Source organism: Panulirus ornatus, chromosome 6, assembly GCF_036320965.1.
Source record: "Panulirus ornatus isolate Po-2019 chromosome 6, ASM3632096v1, whole genome shotgun sequence".
In the NCBI taxonomy this organism is placed as follows: domain Eukaryota; kingdom Metazoa; phylum Arthropoda; class Malacostraca; order Decapoda; family Palinuridae; genus Panulirus; species Panulirus ornatus.
Window position 1 is genome coordinate 51,882,871 of NC_092229.1, and position 18,938 is coordinate 51,901,808.

Sequence of the window (18,938 nt, forward strand, 5' to 3'; positions counted from 1 at the left end):
CTGCCAGGAACTATTAGAAAATACTGATCTTTTCACAAACGATCCAATGGTGAAATGTGACACATGCATTTTTCTACATAACATGTTATACAAGACAACAGGAAATAATTGATAGACGTCTCTCAAGTAGTGTTTGACACAATCTCCCAGTAGAAGAAATGACGGAGGATTATCAAAATGCATTATGAAAATATGAGCATGATGGCATACGTGTGACAGACATAAGACTTATGCAGCACGTCAAATAAACGATACTGTAAAATTCTTAAAACCAAGTCGAAATCACAAGTAGTGGTTGTCAGTTAAGTTGTTCGTTTTCTTTGAGCTACATAAGTTTCTTTATATCATAAAGTTAAGTCCCTGAATATTGATTCAGAAAGCTTTACCAGCTGGCAAGATCCCTTCCTGACAAACACACCTAGTGTGAATTCTACGTAATCATTAACGTCACTCCCCATCTACCACCATCCCTCCGGATCACATATCCTATCCCCCTAGTCTCTGGATATGATGCACTACTTTCTTGCTCTAAGAAACCCTATATGTATATATTTTTTCTCAGTATGGCAAGTCTGTTTCTAGAGGTTTGGATCTGTTCCTTTCCCCTTTGGTAACCTGAGTGGCTGAGGCTCACGGACTATAGTTATTCAGAAGGTAATTACCATAGCAAGTGTATGTATGCGCATCATCTAAATCATGTAGATAGAAATGATGTTAAAGACTGTAGATGGGATGATAGATAGACTGTTTGAATGATAGACAGATAGATCAAAGGATGTATAAATCGATCAATAGCCATATAGGTAGATAGATAGCTAGATAGATAACTAGATTGATAGATTGATTGATCCATAGATGGATAGGCAGGTAGATGGTATATAGATAGAAGATGGCTATATAAATCGATAGATAAACAGATAGATAGATAGATAGATAAATAGATAGACAGACAGACAGATAGATACTCCGGAGAGTTCTGTTACTTCACCCTTACCATCATGAAATATATTTTTGCATTAAATTCGTTCTCATGTTCATTGTTTCGGATATGATGCACTGTTGACTGGGAACAACAGTTGCATTTCAGAACCAATAAATAAATGTATGTATGTGTACTGAATCTGTGACGTGTGCCAGAGAACTGAAAGAGAAATATTTCAGAGAGAGAGAGAGAGAGAGAGAGAGAGAGAGAGAGAGAGAGAGAGAGAGAGAGAGAGAGAGAGAGAGAGAGAGAGAGAGAGAGAGAGAGAGAGAGAGAGAGAGAGAGAGAGAGAGAGAGAGAGAGAGAGAGAGAGAGAGAGAGAGAGAGAGAGAGAGAGAGAGAGAGAGAGAGAGATTAAACGTTAGCAAAATCATACCCATAATCAATGTTCTTTATCTTAAACTGACGTAGTTCTTAGGTACGTGACCTGTCACACCACAGACTGATGTTCTCGACATCTTTCAAGAAGAAAAGTGACGTTCATCCCACCAGAAATACTTTTCAACATTATACAAACCTCATCAAATGACTAACCATATACACCACACCATAAGCCGTCGTGGGAGCCCATCCCACCATGAAGCTTTAGTGTACGAGGAAGTCTGTTTACGTCTACCACCGACAGCCACCATCTCCACTTTACCACAGGTTGGGATTAGAGCAGAGCCACACTCGTACCACAGGCTGGGATCAAGGGGTAGCAGTCTTCATACCACAGACTGGGATCAAGGAGTAGCAGTCCTCATACCACAGACTGGGATTAAAGCGTAGCAATCCTCATATCACAGACTGGGATCAAGTAGTAGCAGTCCTCATACCACAGACTGGGATCAGAGGGTCACCACTCTCATACTACAGTCTAGGATCAGGGAATAGCCACACTCATACCACAGGCTGGAATCAGGGCGTAACCATCCTCATACCACAGGTTGTCCAAGGAGGCCAATCTCTCTCCTCCAACACCAGCGCCATCTGTGATCGTGGAGACGGACAATAACATCCCCTCACCCTCAACGTCCTCCAGCCTTAACCCACCAAGAACATCTCAAAACACGCCATGAATTACGTGTCTCTCCGCTCGTTCACGGTAAGATTACCACATCCACATTACTTAGCTTTCCTCACACTAGTCCCCTCTGAACCCGCACCTGCTTAGCGCCATTAAGAATGTCGACTTAAAGACCCCGAGATTAAAGCTAGTTCACAGAGGTGGGACCTAGAGACGGGAAAATCTAAGCTTTCCTTTTGTTACAGGTGAGGGACGGTAGAAGAAGGGCAGCCATTCATCCTGCCTCTATTCATCTTCAGTTTTACAAGCAGAGAATGTCTTGCTTAAGCCGTCCCTCTCATGTGCGTGTACTCACCCAGCAAAAGAGTCTGCAGTCTTAGGGAGAGAGAGAGAGAGAGAGAGAGAGAGAGAGAGAGAGAGAGAGAGAGAGAGAGAGAGAGAGAGAGAGAGAGAGAGAGAGAGAGAGAGAGAGAGAGAGAGAGAGAGAGAGAGAGAGAGAGAGAGAGAGAGAGAGAGAGAGAGAGAGGAATATGAACTCAGTTCTACATATGATAATCGTCACAGAGAGTTAATGAAATACAGATATATGAACAGAATTCATACGACTAGATAACCTTGTGTAATGAGTGTGTATATAAGGTCAGATTACGTAAACAGGTATGAATGGGGGGCGTTCACCCGAAGGAGAGTCATAGAAACATTCATAAAGGATATATAAACGCGCTTATATTGGATCTGTAAACGGCAAGACGTTTAGTATCCCAGTGTAGTTAAACTGGTGAAGTGAGATCCATGATGTATGAAACAGTACTCACAACAGAGGGATTGCTTGCCACAGTAAAAGTATTGGCGCGGCTCTGGGCGACCATAGACAAGAGGAATGGACGGGTTGTTGTCCACGAATTGTAACAATTTACTTCCACTGTAGAATAAGCTGATGTTAGGATGTTAGTTTATGGTGTTTGGTAGCTTGGAATAGGAGGAGGAGGGTGATGTTGATATTCACTTCATTTACGACTAAGAGGAATAGGTTTACAGTGGATTCAAGTATGAGGAGGAAAGGAGTGTTTACGGTGGCTTCGAGTATGAGGAGGAGAGGAATGCTTACGGTGGTTTTAGGTGGGTGTAAGATGGAGGGAAACTTTTAAGGTGGCTTCGACTAGAAGCAGAAAGGAGAAGAGAAAGTTGTTGCCCAAGAGTACAAAGGGGATAACCCATGACCTTTTGCTGAGATCAGTGTTTCAATCGTGGGTCAAAATATAAAAAGGATTCTCTGGTGAGGTGATATTTACTATCTCCGACATTTCATGTCCTCTTGACGAAAAAGCTTCGTTCTTTTTTCTCCTCCAGGATAAAACTTAGGAAAGCCTTCTCTGATACGCTTCTCTTCATGGGTTGGGGCTATGTATGATAACTACAAACATTTATATGATATTAATTAAACTATAAATTCCTCATGATGAAAACAGCCTTATATCATATGCGAGACGTGTTATATGAAGTCTTTTCTAGGCGACCTCAGAAGTCAGAGTTACCAGCCTTGCCATGCACATCTACGTCAGCTGTCACCACAGGGGGAGGATATGTGCCTCAGTTGGTTTGGACGTCACCTCTGACAGTGTCATTATACAGAACTATACTCGCTACTAATTTGCCTCTCTGGTGCAGAATTAGTCCTGAAATAAGATGGCAAAACGACTATGAAGATCGGGAAGGTGATAGTAGAGACTTTCCCTCAGAGAGAGAGAGAGAGAGAGAGAGAGAGAGAGAGAGAGAGAGAGAGAGAGAGAGAGAGAGAGAGAGAGAGAGAGAGAGAGAGAGAGAGAGAGAGAGAGAGTTTTATGGAAGACCAAAGTTCATATCCCTATCGTCACCACACACACACACACACATAGCGAATCCACTGCACTAGTTCAGTATCCTGTCGTCTGTCGTCCTAACCAGAAACACGTCCACCCTTAACCAATTTACTCACCCAAGAAATTATTCATAGCATTATAAATGTCTTCAAAATATAACCTCCTGAAACTGTTCAGACGATGCAGCCTCTTGACTTGTGTATATACAAATTATTCAAGCATAATCAAGAAAAAAATATATATATATATATATATATATATATATATATATATATATATATATATATATATATATATATATATATATATATATATATATATATATATATATATATATATATATATATATATATATATATATATATATATATATATATATATATATATATATATATATATATATATATATATATATATATATATATATATATATATATATATATATATATATATATATGTATATATATATATTGGGTGATCCCCCAAAATCCCATATCTCTTGCTACCGCTACAGGGAGTGACTGTTATCCCTACAGTTAGTTACAGTCGAGTTACAGCGGCCTGGCAACTCCTGTGAAAGAACTAGACACACAAATCTCAGGTTCAGCTCCACCAGCTGCAGGGGTTTCTAACCCATATTCAAACTTAGCTAGAAAGCAGCCACTGTAACCTTCAGGCCATAATGCATTATAGACTCTAGTTAAACTGCTTTTAACTTTAATCACTGTGGTTCGGAACGTTAAGGGTTATCGTCCCAGTGTAGATAGGGGGAAGTCCGCCCAGTTGTTAAGTGGCAGAGATTGACGAAGGAAGTGAGTTGTTGCTTTTGTGGCTTACGTCTAATTAGTAGGCTATGGGAGCCACGAGACCTGCTATTATGTTTGTCTTTGTTGAGCCTTGTTCAGCCTGCACCTTCCTCGGCAGAGAACTTCTTCTTGGAGAGAGTTATCCGTTAGTTGTTCATGCATATACTGTCATGATTAATAATAAGAAACAGTGAAAAACAATGAAGCAGAGAAAACATGAATTTTTGAGTAATACAGTGCGACTCCACACTGATGATATATCTTTATCTACGTCAACCAGATCCTTGCTATTCTTCATTGCACAATGAAAAAGAGTCAGAGAAACTATCTAGATAATCATTTCTTGAAGTTGGAGGGTCCAGTCATGAACCAAAGCCCACAATTAAGGCCGGGTCTTAATCAAAATATAGTTGAAATTAGGAAAGGGGAAAATAAATAGACAAGGGAAAGCATTTATAAATTCTTGAGGAAGTTCAAGACCTGTCTTACAATTAAAAACATATCATCTCGAGCTAGATTTTGGTCTTTGACATGTCTGTAAGAATGCTACACTACTTGAAGCCCATTGGAGAAAGTGCTTTTAAAAGCAATATATATCTGGTATTGTTTTACCCTTGATATCGAAAGGTGACCTTCTTTGACAAATGATTGATTTCCCGCTGTTTAATACCATTCATTACTGGCTTGTATTCGTGTTTTTTTTCCTTATTTTTGTGCAAAACTCGACTATAAACCAAATGATAATTGCGAACAAATTACACGATATGTTTGTGGACGAATGAATCTAGCTGGAGATCAAAGAGATCAATTTCCCGATTCATCAAGTCTAAATCATCGCCTAAATTATGTCGAAAAGACGAAAGAATGATTTTACCAATAATTAGCCTTAACCATATCTTATGACGAGCAGTTATCACAGACCCCCATTAACTGGCGAAGCAATTTAGTTAATGACTTTAAGCGTACAAACTTTTGACACTATGAGTTAGTTGCTAGGAAATACAGATCACTTATCACCTTGCTACGTTCTAATGAAGATACAACTGCTACATAGAAGGTGGAGGAGAGGTGGATGAGATACAGGGAGTCGTGCAGAGGTGCAATAAAAAGGAACTTGATTATTTTCATGTTAGTCATAAACATCTTTCAGGTAAGAGGAATATCGTATCGTGAAGCGTAAGTGATCTGAAAAAGTCATTCAAAAGAAGATTCGTGTAATGAGTTAATGATATGATATCTATTGTATAACTTATCAAACATAAATCAAATTAGATCATAATGTTCTTGGTGGATAATTTCAGCTTCATTTTTCATGAGAATGGGTTCCTTAGAATCTATTTCAAGTTCACTGGTGCCTTAAAACGATCCACCGCTGAGAAGAAAATAGCATAACTTGAATTTATGCCTGCTGTGATATAATATCTAACCCAGTAGGTTCATGGAGTGTTAATTCCTTATAATATTCACTTGAAACACAGGGATGCGACGACAGCAGGTCATGAGTCAAGGTTAAACCTCCCCTGGGCAGCGTCAGTCAACAGTTCCCTTGTGTTTACCTGAAGTTGGGAGAGGCAAGTGTGCCTCTGGGACATTGCCCCACACTCTCTGCCCACCTGTATATCACCTCACTGGGTTACATCTATCTCGCCTGGTTGCTGTAACACATGGACGAAAACGTGCACCGCAAGGGATGGCGTGACCAGGTGAAGAAGTGTGAAATTTATTGACGATTTGGCGAGCTGGTGATGATAGTTAGGAGAGAAATCATCCACAAAGCAGAGCATGTGCGAAAAAAACAGTGAATATATAAGTAAATTCTGTGCTTAAGTGTGTGGGCTTCTGAGGGCCCTGGCGATGGAGTTCAAGTGTGTATATTATAACCAGAGGGACAATTCAGAATATGGTGTTTGGGATCATAAGGTCACTGGGGTTCTATTTGCTGAGGGATCATGAGAATCAGGTTGGACCAGGTCATAAGGACGTGAGGACCACTTGGGGCCAGGTGTGTGGGCTCAAGACAACGTTATGAGGTCATAAAGATAGTTTAAGACCAGATGTTTATAGTAATATAGGCTAAATGGGTCCAGGTGTGTGGTAGTCAGGAGAAATGTTAGGGATAAACTTTGTGCAGTCATGAGACTATGCAAGACTATCTGTCAGGTGTTATAAAGACATTTTGCCGGCAACATCATTAATGACTGTGTTAATGATTAAATTGATAATGATGATGAAAATGATAACAATGGCAGTAATAATGAAAATTATGATAATAGGGATGACACTATTACTAATGATGATTGTGTTAGTAATAATAATGATAATGAAAATGATAAAATAATGATAAGAAAGTAATGATAATATTCATGATAATAATAAGACTGAAGGTGAAGGTGAAGGAAGCTCCTGGTGCTTGGTAGGGGAAGCAAGTATGAAGTCAAACGTATGATTAAGGAAAGGAAAATAGACGTAAAGGAAGGAAGAGGGATATGGAAATGAAGAGTTTTTCTTCAGCCAGGGAGCAGAAGTAGAGACCCCATCTTTGGTACAAAAGTATTTCTATCTATAATCAAGAGCTGAAAACGAGTAATGAACATACTCTTGGTGCAGCAAGATCAAGGACGACTTGTGTGTGCGTGTCCCTCCTCAGCCATAAACTCTCTCTCTCTCTCTCTCTCTCTCTCTCTCTCTCTCTCTCTCTCTCTCTCTCTCTCTCTCTCTCTCTCTCTCTCTCTCTCCCCACGGCGTCAGTGATATCCTACATATTGCTAATTCACACTATATACATACATATATATATATATATATATATATATATATATATATATATATATATATATATATATATATATATATATATATATATATATATATATATATATATATATATATATATATATATGTGTGTGTGTGTGTGTGTGTGTGTGTGTGTGTGTGTGTGTGTGTGTGTGTGTGTAAAAATACACTATAGGAGGTCCAGTTTGGACGAAATGTTTTGGTATGGTTGGCTCTTTGCGAGGGAGTTGACATTTGCGAAAATATGAGGATCATTACCGCTTCATAATTGCGGAAGTTGTTCGAAGTAATTACATATATTCACATCTGGTGGCATATTTGAATGTGGTAATTGGTCGCAATTCTGGAAGGAATATCAAATATAATTTGCTGACAAGAAGTTGCTTCACACTACCTTGCTAACGCGGGAAATGGCGAATAGTTTGAAAAAAAAAAAAAAGAAAAAAAAAAATATTTATATATATATATATATATATATATATATATATATATATATATATATATATATATATATATATATATATATATATATATATATATATATATATATATATATATATATATATATATATATATAGAGAGAGAGAGAGAGAGAGAGAGAGAGAGAGAGAGAGAGAGAGAGAGAGATTAACCAGAAAAATAAGGATAAGAAACAGATAATTGTTCTTTGAATGCAAGTTGTAATTACGTGGTTCAGTTAGCAAACCCCCACGAAGTGATTTCCTTAATATGTTACGAGTATTAGACTACGTTTCCAACCTTATAATCTCACGGGCACAGATTAAGCGAAGTTCCTACAAAGAGAAGGGTAAAAACTGACCCCATTAATGAGGGTTGGACTAGTTAGCTTAATGCAATCGCCTAACCAGTCCTAAGTAGGCACAACGGGGCATTTGCGTCACCCATAAACAACTTTAAACTGCCAATTACACCGCCTGGAAATTCATTATCGTTTTCGCATTGGCTTCCTTGACAGGAGAAAATAACAAAGGTGAGGAAAAAAAGGCAAAACTAGCATTTTATTCCCCATGAAGATGAGTGATATAATTTCCTCATGTCGAAATCTGATGAGGATTACATTCAAGGAATATCATTACATAATTTCCTCATTATCAGGGAAACTGAGCTAGACAGTAAACGAATAAAACTTTTAATAACTTACCTGACTTCATTTGCATCGACGACGAACGGTATAATCTGATTTTCTTAGAGGATTGGGTCAACGCAGACGGGAAAAACCTCTCGATCTTTTTTAACTACTGAAATTAGAATTAGATCGTGAACACTTACTGAATTGTGTACTATATGAGAGTGACTGTCTGTATCGCTTGCTAATTTCCAAATTTAGTTTTGAATTAGATTTTGAATATATATATATATATATATATATATATATATATATATATATATATATATATATATATATATATATATATATATATATATATATATATATATATATATATATATATATATATATATATATATATATATATATATATATATATATATATATATATATATATATATATATATATATATATATATATATATATATATATATATATATATATATATATATATATATATATATATATATATATATATATATATATACATATATATATATATATAAATTCTTGATATAGTTTTGATGTGTCTTACAACAAATGGACTGACAACACATCATGCTTACATTTGAGCCTTTTTCATTTCTAACACATTCATTTGCATCCTGGTCTGCCAGCACATACACCCCCTCACTCACTCACCTCACCCTCCTCTGGATATCAGGAGAAAAGGAGAACCTCCCTCTCCCAAGGATTATACATACATACTACATCATCACCAGACCTCTGGCTACACACAGGTGCACGGTGGACGTTAGGATGAACCTTTAGATCCGCACAAAAAAAAAAATCCGACAGAAAACTTTCTTATCTGGATGTCTGTCGTGGACAGCTCGCTTCATGTGCCACTCTTATCGGGTCACGTATTGGGAGGAATTATTTCTCGACAGGAGTTTCATTCATGCACTGGAAATGTAAAAATGGACGCCATCAGAGGAGGATATATATATATATATATATGTATATATATATATATATATATATATATATATATATATATATATATATATATATATATATATATATATATATATATATATATATATATATATATATATATATATATATATATATATATATATATATATATATATACATATATGCAATATATATGAATATATTCCTATGAGTCCATGAGGAAATATAACACGGTACGTTCCCAAGTCCCAAGTGCTCTTTCGTGTAAAAATCACATCATCAGGGAAGATACAAAAAAGATATATAACAGTCAGTTGATATACAACGAAGAAATGTAGTTAGGGTGAATCTGCCTGAAACTCTTAAATTTTTGGAAAATTCTACATTTCTAAGTTTACCCAGTCGTTGTAACGTCTTTTCCTTCTTTCGTTTTGTTATGCATTTTTTTCGTCTAAGCAATTTCCATAGTATTCATTCTAACTTTTTTTTAAGCTAATTTTATAAAACTTACCTCCTCTCTGATATTTTTGTTCACTAATCCGATCTACCTTTGTTTCTCTCAGTAGTATTCTTATTGTTTTCATTTCTCGTCTGTTATCCTACGAACTTTTTTTTTTTTGACTCTTGTTAATACCCAAGATCCCTCTCCAATTTTTTCTTCCTAATCCTTTCTGACTTTGTTCTACGAAGTATTATTCTAGTTTTTTCTCGTTTCCACTGGTGTTACCCTACAGAGTTTTATGTTCTTAATTCCACTGATTCTGCTGGAGACATATATATATATATATATATATATATATATATATATATATATATATATATATATATATGTATATATATATATATATATATATATATATATATATATATATATATATATATATATATATATATATATATATATATATATATATATATATATATATATATATATATTATATATATATACACATATATATATATATATATATATATATATATATATATATATATATATATATATATATATATATATATATATATATGTATACATATAAGTCACCTTTACGAGGCTGTCATCAATGGACGAAAAGAAGTACAGTGTTGTCTAGTAACTTCTTGCTCTAATGGAAACTATCATATCCCCGCAGCTGACCAGAGCGCAGCCTCGAAGGTGCAACAGCCATATAAAAGGTTTCCTGGGAATATATATATATATATATATATTTTTTTTTTTTTTTTTTTTTTTTTTTTTTTTTTTATACTTTGTCGCTGTCTCCCGCGTTTGCGAGGTAGCGCAAGGAAACAGACGAAAGAAATGGCCCAACCCCCCCCATACACATGTACATACACACGTCCACACACGCAAATATACATACCTACACAGCTTTCCATGGTTTACCCCAGACGCTTCACATGCCTTGATTCAATCCACTGACAGCACGTCAACCCCTGTATACCACATCGCTCCAATTCACTCTATTCCTTGCCCTCCTTTCACCCTCCTGCATGTTCAGGCCCCGATCACACAAAATCCTTTTCACTCCATCTTTCCACCTCCAATTTGGTCTCCCTCTTCTCCTCGTTCCCTCCACCTCCGACACATATATCCTCTTGGTCAATCTTTCCTCACTCATTCTCTCCATGTGCCCAAACCATTTCAAAACACCCTCTTCTGCTCTCTCAACCACGCTCTTTTTATTTCCACACATCTCTCTTACCCTTACGTTACTTACTCGATCAAACCACCCCACACCACACATTGTCCTCAAACATCTCATTTCCAGCACATCCATCCTCCTGCGCACAACTCTATCCATAGCCCACGCCTCGCAACCATACAACATTGTTGGAACTACTATTCCTTCAAACATACCCATTTTTGCTTTCCGGGATAATGTTCTCGACTTCCACACATTTTTCAAGGCTCCCAAAATTTTCGCCCCCTCCCCCACCCTATGATCCACTTCCGCTTCCATGGTTCCATCCGCTGACAGATCCACTCCCAGATATCTAAAACACTTCACTTCCTCCAGCCTCTCACCATTCAAACTCACCTCCCAATTGACTTGACCCTCAACCCTACTGTACCTAATAACCTTGCTCTTATTGACATTTACTCTTAACTTTCTTCTTCCACACACTTTACCAAACTCCGTCACCAGCTTCTGCAGTTTCTCACATGAATCAGCCACCAGCGCTGTATCATCAGCGAACAACAACTGACTCACTTCCCAAGCTCTCTCATCCCCAACAGACTTCATACTTGCCCCTCTTTCCAAAACTCTTGCATTTACCTCCCTAACAACCCCATCCATAAACAAATTAAACAACCATGGAGACATCACACACCCCTGCCGCAAACCTACATTCACTGAGAACCAATCACTTTCCTCTCTTCCCACACGTACACATGCCTTACATCCTCGATAAAAACTTTTCACTGCTTCTAACAACTTGCCTCCCACACCATATATTCTTAATACCTTCCACAGAGCATCTCTATCAACTCTATCATATGCCTTCTCCAGATCCATAAATGCTACATACAAATCCATTTGCTTTTCTAAGTATTTCTCACATACATTCTTCAAAGCAAACACCTGATCCACACATCCTCTACCACTTCTGAAACCACACTGCTCTTCCCCAATCTGATGCTCTGTACATGCCTTCACCCTCTCAATCAATACCCTCCCATATAATTTACCAGGAATACTCAACAAACTTATACCTCTGTAATTTGAGCACTCACTCTTATCCCCTTTGCCTTTGTACAATGGCACTATGCAAGCATTCCGCCAATCCTCAGGCACCTCACCATGAGTCATACATACATTAAATAACCTTACCAACCAGTCAACAATACAGTCACCCCCTTTTTTAATAAATTCCACTGCAATACCATCCAAACCTGCTGCCTTGCCGGCTTTCATCTTCCGCAAAGCTTTTACTACCTCTTCTCTGTTTACCAAATCATTTTCCCTAACCCTCTCACTTTGCACACCACCTCGACCCAAACACCCTATATCTGCCACTCTGTCATCAGACACATTCAACAAACCTTCAAAATACTCATTCCATCTCCTTCTCACATCACCACTACTTGTTATCACCTCCCCATTTACGCCCTTTACTGAAGTTCCCATTTGCTCCCTTGTCTTACGCACCCTATTTACCTCCTTCCAGAACATCTTTTTATTCTCCCTAAAATTTACTGATAGTCTCTCACCCCAACTCTCATTTGCCCTTTTTTTCACCTCTTGCACCTTTCTCTTGACCTCCTGTCTCTTTCTTTTATACTTCTCCCACTCAATTGCATTTTTTCCCTGCAAAAATCGTCCAAATGCCTCTCTCTTCTCTTTCACTAATACTCACTAATACTCACTAATACTCACTAATACTCTTATATATATATATATATAAGATAGGGTGATAACAGTATTATAGATTCAGCTATGGTAGATCAAGATAATAAGCAGTGCTGGTTCGGAAAATCTAATCATGCCAATTATAACCCAGGACACTTGGTTTGGCCCATAGTGACCAAGGACACTTGACCTAACCCTTAGTGACCTAGGACACTTGACCTGACCCTTAGTGACCTAGAACACTTGACCTGACCCTTGGTGACCAAGTACGCTGCTGTGTCCCATGGCCAAGAGACCTAGAGTGGCCCTTCTCAAATGGAATTGAGACACTTAGATCATTAGCTTGTCTCCTAATGCATCAACAGATCTGCTCATATCTCGGGACAATGTCTTTAGAGACAGTTGGTCATAAAAAAAGACATTAAAAAAAAAAACCACGAAAACGATAAGAACTTTGGACTTACAAGGGGGTTGAATAAGGAAAAGGACAAGTGACGGGGAAACAGGTGAGGATCGTGAAGGTTGCATACAAAAGAATAGAATCTTATGCAACATACTATAGTCCACAAGACATTGCTCTATGTGGACCAAATGGTAGATAAGTATGTTTACGTTATCTCTGAGGATGTATCCCCCACGTCAAGCAGATGACGTGTGTGTGTGTGTGTGTGTGTGTGTGTGTGTGTGTGTGTGTGTGTGTGTGTGTGTGTGTGTGTGTGTGTGTGTATGTGTGTGTGTGTGTGTATAAGTTTTTCGACCTCCACATGTGCTTGTCGATGGGTACATAAATATGTTACAATTTCCAGGTCTTGTACGACTTTTCATACATTTCTCTATGCGCAGCAACAGTTCATTTAATCTTATCTGCAAATACAATCGTCCAGACATTTAATTTCTCGCTCGCATATCCTTGTGTATACTAACCCAGACACGGTGTTTCAGCCCCAACTGAGAAAAATACATGATTCCTACCTTTCCATGCAATTTTGGAAAGAGAGAGAGAGAGAGAGAGAGAGAGAGAGAGAGAGAGAGAGAGAGAGAGAGAGAGAGAGAGAGAGAGAGAGAGAGAGAGAGTATCTCATAATTCACACTACTGACGAGAACGTGCATGTCCAATTCTCACAGCTAAGGTCGTCAACTTTCTTTTCTCTCTTTTCTCTCTCTCTCTCTCTCTCTTTTTCTTATGATTCTGCTGCGGTGGTTGTATTCAGGAAGTTTATATTGCTTTTCGTTTGTGAAATTTGCTGAGAGGATCCTTGGGGGTGGTGGTGAGGGGGTTTGGGAGGGAGAGAGGGAGAGAGGGAGGTGAAGAAATTTTAAAGTTTGTGCCGGAGTTTATACAGGGAGTGAACTTTGGTCATATTCTATAATCCCTGGAGCAAGAGAGGGAGGATTCTTCGGCACCGCAGTGCGGGACAAATTGTTACAAGTTACCATTTCAACTGGTCCACCCACGGCCGAAAACATTTTTCTGTGATAGATTTACCAGAAGGGTGGCTAGCTATGTTTTCTTATACGATCCTCTTTTTTTTTTTTTGGTTAAGAGTTAGTGGGTGTCGTGGTGGCAAGTTTTCTTTACGCTTTATGAATTAGTCTTTCATTGATTTGATTCCTTATTGCTTACATGATCCTCTCTGAGACCAGAAACAGTTCGAGAAAAGTGAGACTTTGGTGATATGGGGAGTTCACTATTAGACACATGACTGAATAAATAGACAAAGGAAGCAATATAGATTCTGTGCCTTTGTCACATACATTAGACTGGGACACTGGTCTCCTAAAAGGAACCCTCACAACAGAATATACTATACAGAGGTTGTTTATGGAGTTTAGAGTAAATCAGCTGAGATGGCACGTTGTGCAGAAGGGTTTTACAATTGTAAATTAGCACTCCTGTATCATATACTTAAACCAAATAGTGACAGTGCCATGTATTATAGAGCGACTGTTAAATCATCATACAAACTACAGTTTTACAACGTCTTCAGCATCATGGGAGGGTATTGGACGTTTAAATTAGCGACGCGCCTGCGTAGATCTGTTCTGTGTTGGAGGGAAAAGCCATTGTCGTTCACTTGGTTATATATCATTATTGTAACGTATAGCCTCAGGTCGTCATGCTCTATGCAATAAAGTGTTATATCCTCCTCCTTTACAGATCACTGAGGGTTTTTCTCCCAGCTGTTCTTTGCCGTCGAAAACATTAAGGGGGCTTTTGCTTAATGGCGTATTATCTTTTTTTTCGAGATGCAGAAGGGGGGATTAAGTCCACAACGTCATCAGCGGAGGAGGAACATCCCACACACACCACTAGTGTGTTGGCGGAAAACGAAAATACTGTTTAACGCTTGTGTTGCTCAATCTCTCGGCCTCGTACATATGTACTGTGACTTTATTCCTATGCGTACACACACACACACACACACACACACACACACACACATACACCGGCTCTGAGGGAAGTATGTTCAGCTGGCGTTGGCTTTGGACCGACTGTCGTACCCAGAAGTCGTACCCATGCAGATCCGACCCCTTGGCGGATACGAGTTGACTTACAGTCAGTAATGCTAACCACTACCCCACTATGGCCTGTGAAAATATGAAGAATTGTGTATTGCTAAAGGATCAAAGTGTGTGTGTGTGTGTGTGTGTGTGTGTGTGTGTATCTTTGTCAGACCACAGATCCTCAAACAAACCAAACCTTCTAGTTGGATAGTTCACCAACTCACGAAATGCTGGAAACTACGTCGGGAGTGTTAACCTTTAGTTGTGCCACTTCCACTCTTACGTCCATCATTTTGCCACAAAAATGAAACACTGTATAGCATAAATGAATTACGCAAAAATTCGCTGACCTACATAGAGAGGTAGGATGAATTTATGGCACATGGAATATTCTGTCGGATGAAAAAAATTAACAAAGAAAAAAAGTTGGACGCCAATTTCTCGAAATTTTTATTTTAGATATCTAGACAATAATAACTTATAAATTTATGAATCAATTATCATTCTGTTTCTACCTGTTAGTAGGTCAATACAAGGGGCATTGACTCAAACATTTTCTCTTCTTTATGTCTCCTGAGTCGATGTTAGTGAGGGAAGATGTGGAAAGTCTAGGATCATAAAAATGTTTTGAGGAAAAAATTCTCAAAAAATGATTCCACTTCCAGTATGGTAATTTCCATGCATATGAGAGTTTAAAAAGGGTTACTTTACAGTCCTGTATACAGGTAATTAACATGCTATCTCTATTACGATACATATTACTGTTAAAAGTTGGGACATTGCATAGAAGAAATTCTGTTTTATACTTTCTCTTTTTTTTTTTTTTTTACAAAAAACTATCATGATATACTCATGAAATCTACGAAAAAGGTTCATGATATTACAGCTTTGTATCAGTAAAAATCAGCCTCATCCGTTAATATTTTACATTTGGTGGAAACGAGGATCTTAAAACATCTCGGTCGAGGATGGTTGAGCAAAGAAGGAGACTTTACGAAGTCAGATTATTAGAAACTTTACCAAAGTTACATCGAGGGACTTACCTCTGTAATGTACACGTATAAACGAAATCTACCCTAAGAAAACTCTGTACAGACCACATCTTAGAGCAGCCCTAAAGAGACCTGCCAATAATAATGTGAAGGCAATGAGAGATATGGCCTTGGAAAAGAATAGAACCAAATGGCGTCCTAGCTTCGTCTCTTCAATGTATATCAACTGACTTATATTTCTCTCTTGTGTCTCCCCTGCTGATGTGATTATTACACGAAAGTGCACTTGGGAACTTATCTTGTTTCATTTTCTCCGTGGACTCATAGGAATATCCTGATCACGCGCAAAATCGTGATCCTTTCCAACACATATACATATACATACATATATATATATATATATATATATATATATATATATATATATATATATATATATATATATATATATATATATATATATATATATATATATATATATATATATATATATATATATATATATATATATATATATATATATATATATATATATATATATACACAGGCATATCACTTTAATTTAATATTTATCAAACACGTAACACAGAACGCCAAGCTGAACACAAGACCAGCAACATAGACGCCAGCAGAATTACCCACTGGAGCAACACATTAAATATGGAAGGTGATTCTTCCCAAGCTAAAGAGGAAACACTTTCACCATAAACAAAATAATATCTTGTAACATACAATTAACTCACATTCGCAACACCCTCAGTACTTTATACTCCATGTAGTACGTTTCCAACACGGCATATAGAACACTGTATCGCAACACAATACAGATATAGAGTATGTTTCAATGCTCCACACTAAAGCTCCCTGACACGTCCATTTAGAATAGTGTACCAGGACAAAACCATGGAAAGATAGAAATACATAACACGAGACAGAACATAGGAGTACGATGCATCACGTCACAGAACACATCTACACAGAACACATCTACACAGAACACATCACAATACATTCCACCCACCTCGGAACAAGCCTGCATCCCCCCCCCCCATCCTCCTCCCTGAACACCCCCTCAATCCCCCCCACCTGCACGAGGCTAGCAGCGAAGATCCACTGTTATATATCTCAGTGATCCTTCACGTCAGCTTAACGAGGTATAGGATCATATTCCAAACAGGATATCCTACGCAAGGCATTCCAGCTCTCTCTCTCTCTCTCTCTCTCTCTCTCTCTCTCTCTCTCTCTCTCTCTCTCTCTCTCTCTCTCTCTCTCTCTCTCTCGTTTACCCGAGCCCTGAAGATGTCCTTCTCAAGTCGATCTATTCCCTAAGTGCCTGAAGCCCTCCCTTCCGCCGATGGATATGTTGAACAATATCGTCTCGATCTCCAGTCTCCATGGCTGTTCTTTCCTTGAACTTTTTACTTAAAGAGAACGCCATTGTTAGGAAATCTAAGTTAGATGATACTTTCGGAAGTTTCTTTTGAGGATGAAATTGCTAAGTATTCCACTCAAAAAGTTTGGTTCCTCTGGAGCCATAAAACAGAAGATAATATTTCCCCCGGGACTCCTAAATAGAGGACAATATTTCTTCGAAAACTTTTGAAAAGAGTAAAATGTCTTTCCTTGGGCCATCTAAAACAATGGAGAGTGTTTGAAGGTGTACACCATCTCATAAAACTGATCTTCGATCTATTATGCGTAGGGGAATGGGTGAATGCCGCTGGTTTGTAGACAATGTATAGGAATTCACTTCTATTTGATAGCGAGTGTTTTATATACGCTCAAACACCTCACAGCAGTCTGTTCTTTTATTGTTTTTTGATACAGGGGAAAGAAATAGACAAACATTCAATTTTCAGGACAAATGGACTCAGGCGGTGATATTTCTTTGTCTTATTTGTAAGAAAAGAGAAAATGCCAATATCTTGTTATCTTCAATGTTTATAGTATGATAATGTTCATATCACACTGGATGCCAGTGGGATATGATAACATGATTGACATATATAAAGCTATCAGGAAGCGATGGGTCAATCATAACTGTTTTTCCAAATGCCTTGATATTCGTCACCCTACGTTCACTTGAATTTACATATGGCGTGAGCTATGTTCCTTCCCCAATAAGATAATCAAAATGCTCATCATTCTAGTCTTTTGTTGTGGTTATCATACTCTTTGCTCATCAGTTGCCCATATCTCTTTCCAGATCTTGCATCATATCAAGAGCAGTTAAATGAGCTGCTCGCAGATCTGATCTTTGTCTGCTCTTGCCTCGCATCGATTCATGATCAACGGTGGCTGAAGCTGTCATGGTGGTTAGCAGTGGTGTTCGCTGACTGTGGTATAGTTCCTTCAAGATGACGATGCTGTGTGATGAGGGCTCACACAACAGGCTTTCCGTAAGGATCTTCAGAGCTAGACTTCCTAGAGAGAGAGAGAGAGAGAGAGAGAGAGAGAGAGAGAGAGAGAGAGAGAGAGAGAGAGAGAGAGAGAGAGAGAGAGAGAGAGAGAGAGAGAGAGAGAGACCTTATGGTTTGCTATCCTTGGCTTTCCATTCTCCACACATGAAGTCATCACCATAAAGGACGGAATTT